This window comes from Cryptomeria japonica, chromosome 5 (genome assembly GCF_030272615.1).
Source record: "Cryptomeria japonica chromosome 5, Sugi_1.0, whole genome shotgun sequence".
NCBI lineage: Eukaryota > Viridiplantae > Streptophyta > Pinopsida > Cupressales > Cupressaceae > Cryptomeria > Cryptomeria japonica.
Window position 1 is genome coordinate 448529611 of NC_081409.1, and position 21052 is coordinate 448550662.

The following is a 21052-nucleotide window of genomic DNA, read 5'->3' on the forward strand; positions in this document are numbered from 1 at the left end:
TAAAATTAATAAACCTTTACACATGTTTTCAGCATCAAATTAAAGTAGTATGTCCAAAAAGATTGAAGTAACATTAAACAAAGCCAGAATTGGAGCCCTGAAATCGCATTATCTTACTTTGCAAAGAGTTAAACATAAGTATGATTTGCAATTTTGCACAAATAGTGCGCAACCAGCACATAAAATCATGAAAGGCAATACCCATACCAAACAATACAGAAAATAATTGAGATTAAGTGTATTTCATGTTAACGTGAACAGCCATATTCCATCTCAAAATATTGAATAAAACTAAACGCAAGCAACACATGCAAGCCACTGTTTCCACTTAACCAAAAAGGGGATCCAGAAACCCAGTTTTCATGTTATTTGTGTGGAAGATTGTGTAGAAGACTTTAATAATGCATAATGACAAAATTAAATGGCAATATTTTGATGTGCAAAGATTGTAAGCACCATGACAAGAGCAAACATAAAACAATCCCTAATCACTCACTCTTTATTTCTCAAGTATTAAGAGATTATGCTCTCCTTAACATTAGGTAAACACAAAATGTTCCTGCCAAGCCAGTACTACAGAGTTCAGCTTATCTTCTAGATCCTCAATCTTAATTATAAGCATGGCATTGCATCCAAACTGGGGAAGGGTGCTGTGTACACCTATCCAAGTTGTATTCCCACATGCGCATGGTGTACACATATGCATGCACATCTTAGCTATTCTCAATGGTGAGCAATGTAATAGCCCAACTATGGTATGACATCAATATATCAGCACCAAAGGAGCAAGACGCTAGCTAGCTACTTTCTTATAGTACACATAAGACAAACCCATCCCACTTAAAAAATACTACAAAAAAATTAACGAAAACAAAATTTGCTAAGTATTATCAATTACATAAGTTGACTAAAATGGAAAACTACTCCAACAATATTCGGCACAATCCAAAAGCAGTATTCTTAATCACATAAACCCAACCAACATTTTAAAGAGAGCCTGATATAAAAATGTACTCTTTAGATTTTGATTTTGATCTTTATCATCCTTGGCATAGTACCACTGACTCAGACTCTGCATTGCATCTCTAGGTTTGTGTAATGACATGTCTATCCAATCCCAAACTCAATAGCAGAATGAAACATGTCTTGGATTGCTATTTGGATCAACTATCTCAGAAAATTACCTTTGGATAATCTTTAATTGAACTTTCTCTTGTCTTCAGATTGTGCTGTGCAGGTTGTGTGCCAATTGCCACATCTACAATCAGGGAAGGGGATTCGTCTTCATTGTGCTGCACAGCTTATGTGCTAATATGCACATCTACAATCAGGGATACAGGAGAGTTTCAATTGACCATGCATAACACCTAAACAATAATTTGTTTTCTTAAAATGAACAATAAACAAAAACTGCAAGGAGCATTCCAAAATGAAGAATAATGAAGTTGCTATATGAATATGGTACACAGGCCAAAGGATGGACCTGTTAATTACCAGAACCTAAGCAATCCCAAAAAACTTAACAAAATATTGGATATTTGGTTCTTAAAATTTTATCAGTGAAGCAGTTTGGACAAAGATGGAGAAGAATGTTTCAGATTTAGAGTCGTTTTGTTGGAACTTTTCAGAAAAAAGCACCTCATCTTGCAGCATCAAAAAGTATTCTTCTAAAGCTGTCTAACAAGCAATCACAGTAAAAAACATAACTTGTATTGAAGGTTTTATGACCTCAAAAGGTTAGCCTTCTGGAACTGCTGAAGTATTGTATTTGCAATCACAACTCAGACAGAAAAAAAGAAAACCTTCATATCTTGCAATCCAAATAGGCAATTCAAGTGTTATGTTTTATAATTGTAAGAGAAACTTAAAATCACTTCACCTCCATATTTTCTATATTCATATTGAGGTAAAATGAGAGATAATTTGAATGAAAGTTTTCTAGAAACCCTAGCTTTCTGCTTTGGAGACACCTATGCATCTGGTTATGAAGATATTGATGCTAGTGTTTGTTATTGCATTGCACTTTAAAATATTCATTTATGTAGCCTTGTGTGGGGTGCTTTCTCACCTAAAGCTTGGATAGGAAAGCCCTCTTTCGGAGGAATGGCTTTATGTGAGAGGTGTTTCACTTGGGGAGAAGCAGAACAAGTTTTCTTAGTCAAATAATTACATGAGAAACTTCTTAAACTAAAAGAGGACATAGAAGTCTACAAATAATAAAAGTGAGTTGACACCTAAAAATGCATCCTTATTATATCTGAAGAATAAAATTTGATCTCTTGATGAACAAATAAAGAGTACAAAAAACATGACTTTTGAGTTCAAGAAACTGCCGCAGCAAGGAAGCAGAGAAGGTCAGTTTTAGTTTGGTCAAGGCATCTAAAACTAATGAAAGAAAAGGCCAGAGAAATCTAGAAAAGCAAGTTGACGCCTAAAAATGCATCTGTCTCATATGAATATCTGAAAAAATTAAATTCAAGCTCTTCATGAGCTAATAGAGAGAAAACAATCATGGCTTTTAAGTACAGGAGAAACTGTCACAGCAAGGAAGAGGATATAGCCAATTGAAATTTGGTCAGGATATACAAATTTGAACAGTAAAAGGGTAAATGGTAAAACAACCCTCTTGTGGAGTTCTACAAGGGTGGACCTCACACACCAAATTGTTAACTTGCTTGGCAGTGACCTAGAAGGACTACGTTTACTTAGGAATTCAAACCCAATGGCCTAAAAAGACTAACTTTAACTCTATTTAGGAATTCTACCACTAATTGAAGAAGTAACAGATTAAAAACTAAAAAGTAAAGGCTGAAAATGGGAGTGAACCTGACCTTGGATCAAGAAAGGGAAAATAAAGGCTTACGAGTTTTGTTTCCAAGTTAAGATGAATCATTACGGTAAGTTCTTCAATGGGTTCAAAATAAAGACATTATCACCATTAAACGTGAATGGTAGTTATACCTTCGTCTTCATTGATCTGACTCAACAACTGCAGGTTCAAAAAATTGAATGACAAAGAGACAGAAGTATATGGCAAATGGATTCCAAGTTTTGAAAAATTGGAACTTACCGTGGATGAATATTATTTGCATTCAAATTTCTATGCTATGGCCATAAATTGTTTAGAATCTTTAAATATTGTTCTTAGATATCCTTGGATAAAGATTTGCAACTACTAATCTAAGAACTTTATCATAAAAAAAAATCACAAGGAATTGATGCAGATAAAAGGGTAGAAATCGTATGGTATTTCACAAAATAATAGGTAAGAGGATGAAAAATCAAAAAAAGAGCATGAAGAGAAGCATGATAAAGATTGTGAGGCAAAACCTAAAAAAGGGGACAATGAAGAATGTATCTAAGACAATAAGTAAGAGAGGAAAGATGGATTCTAAGAACATAAAGAAGGATCCTACAAAGAGCGTAATGAATTGTGAAAGAAGCTGACACCCTTCACCTACTCAAGAGCTAAAGGAGCAAGTGGAAGATATTCTGAAATGTCAGCCAAAGAAAAGAACGATAAGTTTACAAAGGTTGCAGTATATTAACATTGCTAGACGCAAAATAATGTAAATTAGTTAGTTTTCTAAGAGCCTATACTTCTAATTAAAACTAGGTTTTCCTAAAGTGCTGACACTTGGTTGTCAATGTTGAAAATTGTGGCTAGCTCGGATACCTGACTATTGGATTTTAATGTTGTCAATGACAATTAAAATCCTATGTATTATCTCATGCAATCCGAACCACTTAGGGCTGGCCCCAAACACATGTAACATGAAGGCAAATGATGTAACTTAGGGCTGGGATCAAATACATGTAACTTGTAATTATATCTTGCTATGTATAGGACAAGACCAATGTATAATGTAACTTGTAGATAAGGTAGGCCCAATTTGGGCAGTAAAATCAATTATGTATTTGAGCGATTATGTAATTGGGCTGGGCCCAAACTCATGTAGCTTGTGGTAAAGGCAATCAAGCAATAACATCCTAATAGGTCAAGACCTATTTGGACAATATACATAATATTATTATTAAATTAACAAGGCAGGCCGACTTGAGACTTGACACCACAAGTCAAGTATATAAGCAAGTCATTTGCATGGCATAATTAATAAACATATACACTTAGCAAATACACTCTTCATTCAGCAGCAACCTTCTCCTAAGGTCAGCGAAGATTATATTCCTATCAGCAGCAACCTTCACCTAAGGTCAGTGAACACCACTCCAAGGTCAGCGAAGATATACTTAAGGACAGCAAAGACACTATCAAGAACAGCGAAGTCATTCCTAATGACAGCGACTTCATTCTAGGGTCAGCAAACTTGAAAGACAGCGAATATTCTCCATGATCTGCAAGTTGTGTTCCAGATAAGTTCTTATTGTGTTATGCTACTGTGCTTACCCTGCTGTTCTGAATACTTCAAGTGTTGAAGTATAGTTGTAAAGTCTCATACTGATTTGTCTAATAAAGATTTGGATTTAGTTGGCTGGGTTTTTCATCTCCAAGAGGGAGGTTTTCCCAGGGTATTTTGGTGTTCTTTGTGTTCAATGATTTGATTCTCTGATTTTGCTATCTATATTTATCAGTCTGATCCTAAAATTAACAGTCAAAACTCAAAAGCTAAAAAATCTTAAGTAATAAATTAGCAAACTTTCAATGCATAAAATTCAAAAGTTTATTGTGGCAGAAAATGTTGTAATGTCCCCTACATGATTAACATAATTAATCTATTTAAATATACTAAAATTGATTGAGAGACTAATCATGATGCTAGTCATTGATATTCTTCAATTTATTAGTTATTAACAAGTGCTTATTTATTTTCCTTATTAGATGATTAATTTCATTATTCATAGTTCTCAATATAGATATCAGACCTTGCTACTACTTCAGTTTTAAGGGAGAAGGGTCTATGTATGTTACCAAAGCACTTAGAGACCAAATACAATAGGCTCCCTCAAAGTTTACAGATTTAAGCCCTTACCTATATTGGGTCTATACCCTCAAGCTTATGGGTCGCTGATCCCCACCCTATCTTGGGACTTAACCTATTGCTCGGATTTAGACTGCCCCTCTTTGGAACATCTCATCCCCATCTTCTTAAATACTAACAGTAATAACATGATTTAGACTATAAGTTTACTAACTTCTCATGTATATGAATATTATTAAAATTAAGTATGACTCTCATACATATTGCAGTCTATATTAATATTACTATTAAATTCTGCATAAGAACATTACCAGGCATCATATATCAAGCATACATATTAAGCACATCCTCATGCATACCACCAAGAGCAAGGATGTTACTGCCTATAACTTAATAACAGTTCTGATATGATTTGATTTGATCTAATCAATGGTGACCTCACTGGATCCTTTTGATTCCTTTCCTTTATTTCTCTCAATGTGAGGGAGAGGTCACACCTCTTCATCATGTATGCCCTTTGGCAAGAGACACATACTTTCACCATTAGCACCCTTTGAAAGAGTGCAACTCTCCATTATTTCTGCCTTTTGAAAGGGTTTCTGCCTTTTGAAAGGGACACGACCTTTCATAATCAGATCAGCACCTCTTATTTAAATCAGATCTGCACTTCTGATTTTCAAATTGTCCCCCTCTCAAATGAGGTTCTCTTCTCCCTTTTATATCTCAATGTTGAGGGAGTCACAACTTTTCCTTCCATGTCTTTTGGCCATTCATTAACTTAATTAAATTTAATAAATTATTTTTAATTATATTCTTTTATATTTTTATTTTTTATTTTTTTATTTTTATTCTTTTATATTTAATCTTATTATTATTATTATTACTATTAAATTATATTTCAATGTAGGGACATTACAAATCCCAAAGACGCACAAAGAGGCAATAATAAGGCGTAAGATGTGTAAATGTATTGACATTTTATCAATTAATTGAAAAAACAATCATCTAAAAATACCATGTTTTTATCAATTTAATATGATGGCAATCCACTCCCAGTATCTGTCTACATCTCTGGGTGATTGCGGCAGGATTATTATCATATATCAATATGAATTAAAATTAATCTTTTCTTTAGTTGGCATCTATTTCAATACTTTAAAATGTTAATTTTTGTATTTTAAAACAGTTTTGCATTACACATTCTTAAAAGTTAAATACTCACCATATGAATTTTTTTTCTAAATCTGAATCATATATAAAGATAAAAATAATATTTTAGTCTTCTCCAGCTGTTTTATAAAATGCTGCAGTGTTCCACGGGGACGCATCCCCCCTGAAAATGCAGGATTTTTCAAGATGGGGACATCCCCAAGATGCAGGGACACCTGGGGAACATCCATCCGCCGTCCCTCCACCGCCACCAAGTTTCCTCCGCCGTCTCCTAGACACCTCCTCACCAAGGGGGCGTTTCTCAAAAGTTTATTGTGTCAAAAACGCCACAGGGAGCACTGTGACGTCCCCGAGACTCCCAGACACCCTCAAACTTGGAGGGGACTTGCAAATTTTTTAGACTGTTTGGTAATGTTGAGTATATCTCAGGCTCGCTGTTTGGCATTGCTTGGGGGCGAACATGGTTTGCATAGAGTGAGTTTTAGGAGGCTTTAAGGGATTGTTTGGAACTACAATGGTGATGTTTTGTACCTGCAACATATTTTCCAGTTGTATCAGACAGGCATTGTCTTATACAGTAATTTAAATCAAAATGTGTGTTCCCTACCTATAGTGATCAATTCAGCTGTTTTTCAAAGTATTTTCTTTTATTGTTTTCTATTGGGTGCTAGTTTCATGCAATTTGGGCAATCTAGAAAGTGTATTTTCAATGTGCTACCCTGTACCAACATTTGTATCAGCTTGTAATCGTTATCAGTACTTAATAGCAAAGATAGCATTGTTTCAGTTTGCATGATTCTTATGCTTGTTAAAAAATAAAAGATCATCTAGGGTGGCTTTTACACATATAAAGATGTTTTTCATGACAACAAAAGTGAAATAGATTTACGCTGAAATTAAAGGAGTAATTAGAGATTTTACTGTCTTTATGGTTAGATCCTTTTAAGATACTCCAACACAATCTTTCAAAGTTCAATGCAATCATTGCAATGTGTTTACTTATTCCTTATTCAGTTATACATATTTTTATAACTAATTTTCCAGAGTTCATTAGATTCGTCATTGATGAACTTAAATCTGACAATGAAGCTAGTTGCGATAGTCAAATGACACCTATTGAAGGTTGCGGTAGTAGATATGGTCATGACAATACTCAAGCGATTATCTTAGGGAGTAAATAAGTATACTGCTACTGGCTTGTTATTAACCGCCCAAAACATAAACATAGTAAAGGTAATTCTTGCAGTATTTATTCCCGAATCCTAGATTTATACAATCTAATCAGTGACTTTGTTGTAAATGGCGACTTTGTTAAATGAATCACAAGCCTTGACATCGATGTCAAAATCATATGGTGACTACTGATTGCTCATCCAAAACATGATAATTGGCCATCCGGACCAAAATTGATTTTTTGCAAAAAATCACAACATAATTGAATTCAATCTTGTCCAAGGGATAAACTAAGCTATGGACTGCATCAAGATAGCAAACCCTACATAGCAATCACCAGGTCCACCACTGCAAACAATAATAACCTAAAATCTGAAAGAAAAAATAAAGATCTTGAATCACTCACCGCAATGAATCACAAACGGTTTGGCCTCAATCGAAGTTTTTGAAATATTTTAACCAAGAATTGTCGGCCACAACTTCATTCGAAAGTAAGGAATGCACATCTGTGCCCTCAATACACTGGTTAAGAGAACCTTCAATCGAGGTATATATTATCTGCATAAACCGGAAGCGTTCAATGCATCTGCACCTGCCCTGCTCTTCTCGCGCCAAATCCTATGGTGAATCCTTCATTATTGGGAGCAAAAGTAATAATAATGCTCTTCGGAGATTTTGCTTCCTTTTTTAATCTCCAAAAATAATTATTTTAGTCGGCAAGTCGCGCAAGGCAACTGTGGGAACAAGGTCAAGAAGTAAATTTCTGGGAAAGTCGAGCCGTCGTGGATGCCATCGTGGACGCAAATCTTTACCCTTCAACTCCACCTTTACCAACGCCACGCTCGTTACCAATGTCAAATGGTTGACAGCATAAATATTTTTAGTCGTTTTATTATATAAAAAGACAATAGGTTAAAAAACTACAATATAATTGTATATTTTATGATAAAAAATTTATATATTGTTGGGAATACTTTACGATCTAATTTAGCAAAACTTAGATTATATGAATCTTATGTATTCTTTCATACTAATGATGGATCATGGAGTGTGATCCTAAATGTTGATGCAAAAATTCTTACATGATCGAAATCAAAAATTGCGAACTATAATCGTATGTATTGTTAGAGGTCTAAAATTTATACATACCCAAATAAAAATTCATGAAAGAAATATGTTATAAAATTGTAAATGAATCAAAGCAATTACATACTTGAGATTTCAAGAGATGTGCAAATGTCAAAATCATAAGATTGCATTGGGAGCTCAAAGAAATGTTGCAGAAGAATAATTGCATGAATCAAAGTACATGAAAAGAGCATCACAATGTATGAAATAGAATGAAAAATACGAGCTAGGAAGCAAGTTTATATAGAAGTGAGGAGAGGATAGAGGTGGAAAATCCAACCAATAGGATGTGACCATCAAATAGTCGAAAATTAGCAAATGATCCACGCTTTAAGGAAGGGGACACCACCTTTTAAGAAAGGTGACACCTCAATATCCTATTGTAGTTAAACTCACTTTATGAACCTAAGCAAACTTAATAAAAGTATAGGAAAAACCTAGAATTAAGAAAAACCTAATATCTCATTAAGAAAATAAAAATCTACATTAACATATATAATCGTAATTGAATTATTTGTGAACACTAACCTAATTATATCCCTAACATTAACCTTTACTGAACTTAAATTTTAATCTTAATTGAATTATAATCCCGATCCTGGTTAGACCCTAACTATAATTAAAATCTTATCTTTATTAATTAATTTTAAAATAAAATCTTAAAATTTGTATCTTATTTTCTAAATTATTTTAATTGATTAAAAATATTTAATATCTTTATTTCAAATAAAATCTTGTTTAAATATCTTATTCTTACCCCATGTCCCCATGTGGCTGCTTATGAGCATTTTCTACTTAAATTAAGCAGGTGGAGTGTTCCCATGTAAAAGTTTAATTAGCAAAAAGGGATAAAAAATAATCTTTCCTTGTTTTAGTGGAGCAGCGGCTGCTTAAAAATTGAAAATAAGCTTTGAAAAAAAGGGGGGCTAGAAATAAGCAGTTGATGCTTATTGAACACGTGGCTTCACCAATTTTTTTTCATCTCCTTTTTATTTGCCTAGAAATTTTGTTTGCGAAAAATATTACTAATAATTTCATTTGCAAAATTATTTAAGAGGATTGCTTAAAAATAAGCATTTGTTTTTGTTTTTTTTTTAAACGCTTACCTTATTCTCTAGTCTTAACTGTATCCTATATAAAATCTTAAAAAATCTTATCTTATATTTAAAAAATTTTAATTAATTAAAAATATTCAATATCTCTATCTTAAATATTTTTTTAATATTTATTTTCTAATTATCTAAATTTCATCTTGCTTTTCAAATATAAAATAATATTTAAAAATTTTATTAAAAAACTATCTGTATCTGTTGGTTTGAAATTAATAAGATTATTTTTTTTCTTTTTTCCTTTTTATTTTTTCATGTATCACCCATCAAAGTTATCAATATTTAAATCAATTGCTTTTAAAAAATTAATGTACACCATAAAACGGTTATGAGCCACAAAGATTGATTTTACAACTAGTTTATGACCTGATTTACCTGTGTTGTATTATATGCCCTAATTAAATCGTCATATTATATGAATCCTATATATAGCCCTAATTGAATTGTTAACGCCAACTGTAACACTAACATCGTGTCCATTTTTTCCAAATATAGAACTTACTAGAAATAGTAAGTCCCCACTATCCAAAAATAGTAAGTAAGAGTCATAGGATAGTTTGGGAAAAAATAATTCTAATTTAGTATATTATTTGTTTTGATGGAGATCATATTTCACAAACAAATAAATACTCAATTAAGTTTCTATTATGGTGGTGTTGGTTTTTGGAAGTTTTCTTGGCATCTAGTGGCCTTGTAATGGTTATGGCAACTCATTGGTTGCTTATGATAGTTATTTATGAAAGTTGTCAAAAATGATTATTTCTATTTCATGCAAGTTTCCTCCATGTCAAGTAGTGGGATTTGACTGCCCAATTTGAATTTGAATTTCATATACTGAGAAATTTGGTCATTTTGGAGGGCTTTCAAAATTTGATTTTTAGTTCGAGCTTTGGCTTGTTTCTTTAGTGGTTGATAAACTAGCAGAGAAGGAGATTGTAGAATAGGATGTTTGAAGGTTTATAGGTGATTGAAGAATGGGAGTCAAGGATTATCACAAAATAATCTCATTCAAGGTCATCTTTGTGTTGATTTGTTAAGGATTTCTTTAGTTTTGAGTTTGTAAGTGTTGCAGAAGTTCATGACATCTTAGAGATCGTGGGTTTTCTATTTGGTTGTATTTTCAGCAAATATTTATTAAATAAGATTTTATTGTGGAGTTTGAAAAGTTTTTTTGAAAACTGGTTAAGCTACTTGTGTGTTTTGGAATCAAATTGGCTTTTTGTTTTGTATGAAGTTTGCAATAAATGAAATAAGATATTTGTAGTAGATTATCTAAAAAATGATGATGTATTTCCTTGATATAAATATCATGCATATTTTATTTCTTTTCAATAAATTAAGTTCTTTAGAAGTTTTGGTGTGAATGATGATCTTTCAGATAGCTAGATTGAATGTTCTTATTAACTCTCAAATTCAAAATAAAGAAATATTTGAAGACTTAATTTCGGATTTGATATTTTATTTGACGAGGGACATTACAATGGTATCAAATATTTGATTCTTCCCACCTAAGGGTTTGCACAATCTTGTGAATACTCAATGAAAAAGAAAGATCTTGTCAGCTTGTAGGGTCCTACATTACTAATCATGGAAGGTTTCTTCAAACCTATTTTCAAGATTTTGTAAAATGACATTTAAGTGTCTAAATTTTTTCACTAGTTTGATAAATATTTAGTGAAACCTGGATATTTTGAGGTAACCCATGCATTTTACAAATTTGTAAAGCTTACAGTAAAAGTTATCCCTCGAGAATGAGAGGTTATCAAAAAAATTGAGATGCATATTTCAATGGATAGATTTGAAGTGTCAATTGATGAATACTTTACGAGAAGGAGAGAAGAACAAGATCAGTCGAAGAGAGTTGTAGAAACCAAGGAACAAAAAGAACAAATTAAGGGAGACATATTTGATCCAATCAAGAAGGAAGAGAAAAAAAATTGTATCCAATAGGTTGAATATAAAGACATTTTAATTGGAAAAGATTCTTCAATCATTTCTAATGAGCTTTCAAATCAATAAAAAGTTATCTTTGATGAATTCAACAAAAAAACATTATCATATGTTGAATGTGAAGCCTCAAAAATTGAGGAAGTTATTCTAATGTATTGTAATGCTGATAAAGGAGCAATTAAGATTGTAGGTGGTGAAAAGAAGGATGCCATTGTGCAAAAGTGGAATAAATTTGCCATGCAAGGTGAAAAAGAGAACATTTACTTTTAAAAGATATATTGATTTCTAATTATTATATGTGGTATCAAAATGTCAATGCAGACCATAGAGAACATGATTCACTTGTTCAAAGCGAAGAGTTCAAGATAAAGAAAAATTTATTGAATCATGCACATGGTGAGCCATTGATTGATCTACAAAGTAGCATTTGGGATAGAAAATTCTTTTTTTGAGAAACATTGTGGTTCGCCCTTATTCATGGGGATGACAAAAATGGAGTTGTTGAGAAATCTCTTGTGGCAAATGAGGATGATCTTGCTACTTGCACCCAAAGGTATGAAATACATTAGATTTGTCACTTTCTTTACAACAAAATTCTTGTCATTTTGGAGAGCATGCAAAAGGGGTAGATCATTATCCAAAGCGTTCTTTTATATGGGATCTAGGTGATAGAGTAAATGATAAAATTTACAATATGGGGCATGAAAATTCTTTGTTTCAAATTCAAAGTTGTTCTTACATATGGGATATTGCTAGTACAAATAAGGATCGAGCATAAGGGTATGTTGAGAAACACATCCTTGTTGAATATTGATCTATGTTGAAAGCAAGCACAATCACAGGAATTTGGCAAGAGCAAGTATTCGCGATGGAAAAAGGTTTGAAAGGTAACAATTTCATTTTAATGCATCTTAAGATTTCAAGTAGTGCCTTTTCAATTCACATAGAGAGTTACGGAGGTTTGCATTCTAAATTAGATAATGGATCAAATGTGATTATGGATGTGGAATGGATGATATCTTTTGATAAGTTATTTCATTTCAAATTCATAAATTCAAAGAGTTCAAGTTTTCTCAGGAAGAGAGGTGTCATTGTTGAGTTGATTGCAATCCTATGCACCTGATTGAAATTGATATGATAAAATTCATGAGTATTATTGCCTTTAGTATAATGGGAATCCTGGTCATGGGAAAGAACATTTTATAGTTTATGACTACTTATGGAGAGTTCTTAGTCCACACATTGCTATTCAACCATTTCACTTGAGACACATCAATGATTACTACTCAATTTTGTAAACCTTGTGATTGTTATATCATGGGTACACTGCTAAATTTGATGACTTCAATTTTGGATAGTCATGTCAGAAAAGGTTGATTATATAGCATTTTGTTTTTGGTGGTAAAGAACAAGCAAGCTAAATTCTCTGACAAGCCCCATCTCATCATTCCATTCCTTCCAAATCAACAAAGAAGGACTCTGATATCTATTTGCAAGGAGCATAGAAGGTTCAAGTTCTTACCTTACAATTTAACTTGACAATTGAAGGTGGGCTAGATAATACAGTTTTTGTTGGTCTATGTTGATAATATCTTGTGTTTCAAGGCTTAAGTAGATATTTTGGATATTTTGCAAATAGTTTCATGTGTATATGAATAACATGATCTACCAAACATATCAGCAATATGGAACAATGACTTCACTTACTTAGCCAAGTTACCTGTATTTGGAGCATACATAAGAGTGCAAGACAAGAAGATTCAAAAGAAACTAAAAAGAGATGGAAACTCGAGAAATTTGACAAATGAAGTTTAAAGGTTTGGAAAAGAATTTTTCAAGGGGGTACATTACCTTCCATCGATGTAAGTTGTTATTTGTAATGATGCTACCTAGAATATCATGTAATGAATATTGTTATTAAATGATTCCTTTACTACCACATCTTATATCTCATGGATCGATCCATGAGGGTGGAAATGAATTCTCACAAGTCGAGGTTAATTATGAGCCCATTGTTGAGTACTTCAATGATGTGTACTTGTTGTTATGAGGGTTGTATGGGATATTTTCATTGTCCATTATGTTACCCAAATCAGATTTGTATTTATCAAAGGGCTCAAGGATTTATGGTGCAAGCTACCCCAAAGCAATGCTACAACCTTAATACATTTTGTGACTTGAAGGATCATAAGGGAGAGATTGTCTAGGGAGTGCTTCAAGAAAGGCGGTATCAAGCATGGTAATAACTTTTATAACATGGGAACTATCATATTAGAATTTTTTTTGGGTGATTAGTATGTGCTAGTGGGTGGATTCAAAGAGTGCACAAACTTCCATCATAATGAACTATTTTTTGTAAATTCAATATTTAGATTTGGGTGGAGTATTTTTTGTTGTCACATTATGTTAATTGTTGATCAATTCTCAACTATACCATTTCCATCTTAGAAACGGTCTTCTTGAAGTTAAATTTAACATCCTTCAAGTTGAAGCAAAGTTTGAAATGATTGGTATGGTTTTCAACAAGGTGTATCTCAACAATTCAAAGGTAAAAGAGGTAATTGTCTCTCATTTGTGTAATTGATACAATTAAGGATGCATTTATTGTTATAAAAATTTCATTGAATGTAAAAGCATATTTATGCCACAATAATAAGTTTCAAATGTTTATGGTACAAACTGTCAAGTGTCAATGCATGTATACATTTGGGACAAAAGGTCATGAAAGGAAGGATATTGATGGAAAATGAATGGATACATATCACATACCAATTGGTAGCATTGATAATTTGTTTATACCTTGGCTATTGCTACATCAATATCAACTTAAATACATTATTTATAGAGTTTTTTAGAGGGTTGGGAAGGAAGATGAATGAAACTATAGCTGGTAAATCTTTGTGGCGAGATGGAGATCAATTGGAGTGTGAGGAAGAATACATCACAAATTTACACACTCAAGAGCTTATGTTTCATCATTGTTATTGTTTGATTCATGGCTTTGATACAAAAGAATATAAGTCTTAAAGTTTGCATAGTGTTCATTGGTAGAAAATGGCAGACAACACAAGGAAGGGTTCAAGGTTTGGGATACAGTTTATCATGATAGATTACTTTGTCCTTAGGATCTTAGAGAATCATAATTGCAATTGCTCGAGGACAAGCAGTTTTGGGAAGGGAGGACTTGTCATGTCCATTTTTTCCAAAAATAGAACTTATTAAAAATAGTAAGAGCCCACTATCCAAAAATAGTAAGTTGGTGTCATAGAACAATTTGGGAAAAAATAATATTAATCTAAATGTTATTTGTTTTGATGCAAATCACATTTCTCAAACAAAAAAATAATAAATTAATTTCCTATTACGGTGGTGTTGTTTTTTGGAAGTCTCATTGGCATCTAGTGCACTTGTAACAATTATGGCAACTCATTGATTGCTTATGGTGGTTATTTATGACAGTTTCCAAAAATGATTATTTCTATTTCATGCCAATTTCCTCTATATTGAGGGATTTGGGCATCTAATTTAAACTCGAATTTGAATTTTGTATATTGAGAAATTTGGACATTTTAGAGGGCTTTCAAAAATTGATTTTTAGTTTGTCCTTTGATGTGTTTCTTCAATGGCTAATAAATGAGTGGATAAGGAGATTGTAGGTTTGAAAATTTCTATGTGATCTAAGGATGGGAGTCAAAGGCTTACTAGGTGATCTAAGATAGGATTCAAGGATTACCATAGAATAATTATTCATTGATTATCTTTGTGTTGATTTGTTAAGGATTTCTTTAGTTTTGAGTTTGTAAGTGTTGTAGAAGTTCATGAATTATTAGAGGCCATAGGTTTTCTATAATTTGGTTTTGTTTAGTAGATATTTATAAAATAAGACGTTATTGTGAAGTCTCAAACCTCATCCTAAAAATTGGTTAAGCTAGTTGTGTATTTTGGAACCAATTTGGCTCTTTATTTTATATGAAGTTTGTAGTAAATGAAATAAGATGTTTCTAGTAGATTTTTTTTTTAGTTAGTAAATAGCTGGATAGGCTAGCACCTGTATTGATAATAAAGTTGGTACATTTGAAGGAGGTGCGTGTGTGTCATTACCATCCTATCCAAAATGCAGACATAGAGCCAAAAAGGAAACAAAAGGGCAATCTATGTCCACCTAACATCCTTTGCCCAAAGAACAACAAAATCTGGGTATAACAGAGGAGAAGGATCATCTACATATAGCTAATCTTCTACCTTTAGATATCATACGTACATCGTTGTTGTTTGTAAGGTATTGTGCACGAGCCTATGAGGAACTATGCCAAAAAAGGAAACCATTTATCAGAAAAGAAGAGAGTGAGGTCACTCACTCTTTGAAGAGCCTGAGATATTCTCATATAGACTCTGAGTTGCAGTTGCCTGAGAAATGACTGGGTAGTCCTGATCGCATCCCACATGTGCCTCCCTTGCAACTATCTCTTTAATGAGTCTCATGTCATTTGGAATCCACAATTCCCCTTTGCCAAGGCCCCAATCATTCCCTATCTCAATCACACCATTTTCATCCACCCTGATATCCCTTCAACCCTGCAAACCTTCCTCCCTCATGAATTTCCCCAAATCATATGTCTTTGGCCAAGTCAGGTTGTCTGTCACAAAGAGCCAAAAAGCTAGATTTTGATTCTTCTTCGCACGACTACGGTTGAAGTTCTCCATTTCCATGGTTTGAACAATTGAGAATTTCTTCACACCCCCCCCCCCCCCGGCATCTTGAGCCATGTAATATTGGTGAGCCAACGAAATGCACTTCTACTCATCAATATTATCCATAACTACATCAATTTCTCCGAGAAAGAAATGTTGAGAAAGCATTTGGCATACTTTCTTCATTCCAGGCTTGCAAATGCCCATCTGGATGCAAATCGCCAAGAACATTATCGTTATGGTCGTATTCACTTTGTACTTGTGTGCTGCTCGCAAGAACTCCGACCCCATAACCTTCTTTATCACATGCAAAATTAGGGGATGCTTCGACTCCATCACCATGAGCAGACGTTTTTTCTGAAATTTCTCCTAGGAAAACCATCTGCTACTTGTTTGCTTCAAAAAGAATAGGAGTATCCATCGCTACAACTTCCAGGTCACTCAAAGGTAGAAGAAAATGAAGTGGTTCTTCCGCCATATACTCCATGTATATAAATCCTACACTGTTTAGGCTACGGGGCGAAATGAGTACTTGCCATAATGATCACATCATCTGAGTCATACCTTATAAAAGGCCTATTTATTACCCCTCCTTCCCATAATCACCTTGCGGTGACATGTAGGACTGACACTTAACCACCTCACAAACATATCTTTCCCAACTCAACATCTCCTCTTCTTGGGAAGTCTGGTTATGATTAACCCGCCACTTGGCTAGGTATCTAAAGATGGGTGATCAAGAATTGTGACCTTCCTTGTCACATCCACACCTGTCGGGTCATGTGGGAAATTATTCCTATGTACTATAACTGTCCTCATGATCTTTTCCCAATTCGTCAAGTATCAACCCCAACTCATGCTACGATATGAAATGATTCAAAAAAGATCTAGTGTTCAGCCAAGTGCTTTGCCAGGTCATCAACCGTCCCATTTCCCTCCCAAAAAATGTGACTAATCTTGTATTCAACAAAACCTTTTAGTGTTTCTAATATGAGAGAAAGTCATCTCTCAAGTTACTAATTTACCACCCATTTGTTTCTAATTGCATTGATCCCTAGAAGAGAATCTCCCTTGAGGTGAAGCTTTGTTGCCCCCAGTTTTCTGTCAATCTCGACTCCTTTCAAAGCTACTCTAAATTCTTCAATGTTATTTATTTTTGTTCCAATGTACTTAGTTGATTTCCCTACAATGAGGCCTTGATCATTCCGAGCCACACAGGCTACCCCTACATTCCCTGGGTTGCCCAAAGAGGCATCATCAAAATTTATTTTGATCTAGTCTTTTTCGGGGGCTTTCTAGACTATGGTATCCCATTGTTTTGCTGAGCCTTCTGAATGAGCCAATTCATGACCCCTTGGGACCCTCAAACCAAGAAATTTTTCCATAACATCGTTGTCTCTATTTGTGAAAACATTGGATTTTTTCGTTTTCTTTTTGGCCACTTTATTGACAAGCTCTACTATTGAAGCTTCCATTTTTTACACTAACACTTCCCGAGGCATCGTCTGATCCTTAAAGATCCTTATGTTCCTTTCCTTGCAGAGTTACCAAATTATTATTAAGGGAAGAACCTCCCATATGCTACTAAACATTCCCTTGTACACAAATATGGGCCATGAAATGAACCACTCTTGCAAACTCCAAGGTTCCACATGCTAGAAATCCGATTTCCCTAGCAGGTATTTCCAACAGTATTGAGCAAAGGGGCAAGTCCATAATAGGTTATTTGCACTTTCCAAATTACTCTTGCACATAGTGCATCTGCTAGGGCCACAAATACCTATTTTGGCTAGTCTATCCCGTGTTAAAATTATGCCCTGAATGGCAAGCCAAGAAAAAACACCTGCCTTGGGAAGAAGATGTTTGTAGTAGATTATTGCATAAATAATGATGTATTTTACTTTATATAAATCTGCATATTTCATTTCAATAAATTAGTTTCTTTTGAAGTTTCAATGTGAATGATGATCTTTCAATTAGCTTTGAATGCTCTTGTCAACTTTCAAATTCAAAATAAAGAAATGGTCATAAGATTGGTAAATGATGATTATCAAAGAAAGGATAAGAAAGTACTATGTAACAAGAGGATGATTGATAACATCAAACAATACTTCTCAAAAATCTCTTTTGAATAGATACCAAGATTGAATAAAAAAGTTGTTATTTCCATTAATACTATTGGATCTTTGTTGGAGATGCCTCATAATAGCCAACATTGTGAATTCCTTATAGAATAAATCTTAATTTCTATCATTTGATGTCCCAAATTAGAACTTGTGTATGAAACTATTAATCTTGATTCCCAATGGTATCTTAACATTTACACTTACCTTCATGATAATACCCTTCCACCTAATCTATCCAACATCCAAAATAATACATTCATCTATTGTTCTTCCTATTTTGTTATCCTTGGTGATATGTTATACTAAAGGGGTCTCAATGATACCCTCCTTAGATGTCTTAACATAGAATAAGTTGACATTGCCTTATGTGAGGTTCATAAAGGTGTTTGTTGGGTACATTCTAGTGGTCCCACCCTTGCCAAGAAGTTGCTATAAACAAGACACTATTGGTCAACTATGAAACATGATGCACATTAGCACAAATATTATATGCATAAATCAACACATGAATTGTAGCCAATCACTACTCCTTGGACCTTTTCAAAGCGAGTACTCAAACCTGTAGGCAAAATACATCGCACATCATCTAATGGCCGTAAATTAATTATCATTTCCACTAAGTATTTTATGAAGTGGATAAAGGTCATTCCATCAACCCATTTCACCAACAAACAAATAGCCAATTTTATTCTAAATTATATTATCTATTAATATGGTGTCCTCCTTGCCATTGTCATAATTATTGTAAACCATTTAATAACTGAGATGTTTGTGACATATGTTATCAATTCCATATCCAACATCACTTTTCAAACCCATATTGAAAATCCATAAGAAAACTGTCGATGAAGCTAGTTGGGACTAATACTTGTAACTTAGCACTGATTATAGACCCATCATACCATTTATGGGTATTTTTGTACTCAAGGGGCATTACATATTTAAGTTGGAACTTAAATTTGAGAGATTTAACACTGAATTTAGCAATATCTATGATGCTCTTCCTAAACTAACCAAGATTTTGAAACAAATTTCAAAAGGCAAGTAAAGAAGAAGAAAGAGAGAGATTCTTGAGGACAATTGCATAAACACCTTAATGTTAGATTCAATGACAGTCCCAATGATACTGAAAGGGGGTGGGGTGAATCAATGTCTAACCGTTAGCAGAATATTTAAACTTATTTATAACTTTGCAACCCAAAATAGTGTACCAGTAAATAAGAATTATTGCAGTAAACAAGAAATAATAGAGACAACATAGAAACACACCATAACACAAGATATTTAACGAGGAAACCCGGTGTGGGAAAAACCTCGGTGGGATTTGTGACCCACAATATTTACTCATTGGTTGATGAATAAATACTACTTACAATAAGGGGCTTGCACATGCAGGGAGGCCAATAGCCTAGAGCTCACTGCTCAATGAAGAGTCACACTGATTACAAAATGGATAATTAAATCCAATACAATGTACTGCTCAAAATAGCAACTCTAATGCCAGGTTCAGTACCGGTTTAAGCTCAGATAGACACCTTATCCAAAAACCTTTGTTGCCACTAAACAATTATTTTCTACCATACATATCATCTCATCTACTCTCAAAATGACCTATAGGATCTCATACATATATGAGTCTTTTACAATATATCATGTCGTCTTACAAAAGATAATTACATTACAATAAATAAAAGTTCATCCCATGTCGGCTGGAGTGTCGGTATGCTTTGTTGCCTATGTAATCTGAATGCCGGTGTAAGAGCTTGTCGATGCCAGTGTCTGGCAGTGTATGAAGTTTGTGATGTCGGGCATGTAGAAACCAATTGTCGGTGAGTTGCCAGTTGGTTGCCATCAATGACAACATCAACTATTCTCATAAGAGTGTAGAATGCCAACGCTTAATGTTGTAGGTAGACAAATGCTTTAATAAAATTAGTTTTCGCTACACCAAAAAATTCACATCTACATAAGAAAGATGCAATTTGTAGAGGTGGTCAAAGATTTTTAGATTACAAAGGCCCATCAAATTTACCCAAATCTGGCACAAATTTAACAAACAATCATAATTGAACTCAAGAAAATGTTGGATTCAAGTGTACTGCAACTCACAACTAGAAAATTATTAATAAATTGAATCCATAATTCATCAAATACACTTACATATCAATGTTAATGCAACTGAACTCCATTTAAAGTTGGAATTAGCAACTATGAGATAACAACAATATTAGTGTATGTATTTATATTAATTTTAATAGAGTTTTAACACAATAATTCTCATGCATCTTTTACAGTTGAGAGGGCATTGCCTTTTATAGAAAATGCAAAAAAAAAATTAGCTTACCATTAATAGTGATGATTCGGCCAACATCACAAGTTGAGACGTCACCAGCATTCAACAATTGCAATTATATTTGACACATGCCTCCCTTTTCAAATCATATTTAATTATGCATTTTGCCTCTTTAGAAAAGAAAAAATGTATCCCCTTTATCCAAACAATTATTTTCTTTCTCCAAAAATATATGTTAGATGTTTTTCTATACATTGAAAAAAAAAAAATCTGAGTTGAAATGGATGAGCAAAAATTTTATGTTTCTTGTTGTGAAGTTAGACTTCAAGTTAATATCTCTCAACTTCATGAGGCTTTGAATGAACAATTGTACCCTCAAGACTTATCTCACTTTACATTACCAATAAAATGTAGAATGCATGATACTACTGGGCATGATGAGTTGAATTGTTTGACATTTTTGACAAGAAG

At 33.5% G+C, this 21052-nt stretch overlaps 1 protein-coding gene across 7 annotated transcripts in view; it reads right to left on the reverse strand.

Annotated features, from left to right (window-relative positions):
* Positions 1-8128, reverse strand: part of LOC131060721 (uncharacterized) — a 96179-nt gene extending 88051 nt beyond the window's left edge. For 3 of the 7 annotated variants that reach the window (XM_057994097.2, XM_057994088.2, XM_057994079.2), the window contains exon 1: positions 7690-8126. The gene's annotated coding sequence lies outside the window, so the exon portion shown is untranslated. Of the gene's footprint in view, positions 1-1184; positions 1322-7689 lie in introns of all 7 variants that reach the window. The other 4 variants (XM_057994107.2, XM_057994116.2, XM_057994069.2 and 1 more) reach the window with 3 other exon arrangements.
* Between the last annotated feature and the right edge of the window lie 12924 nt (positions 8129-21052).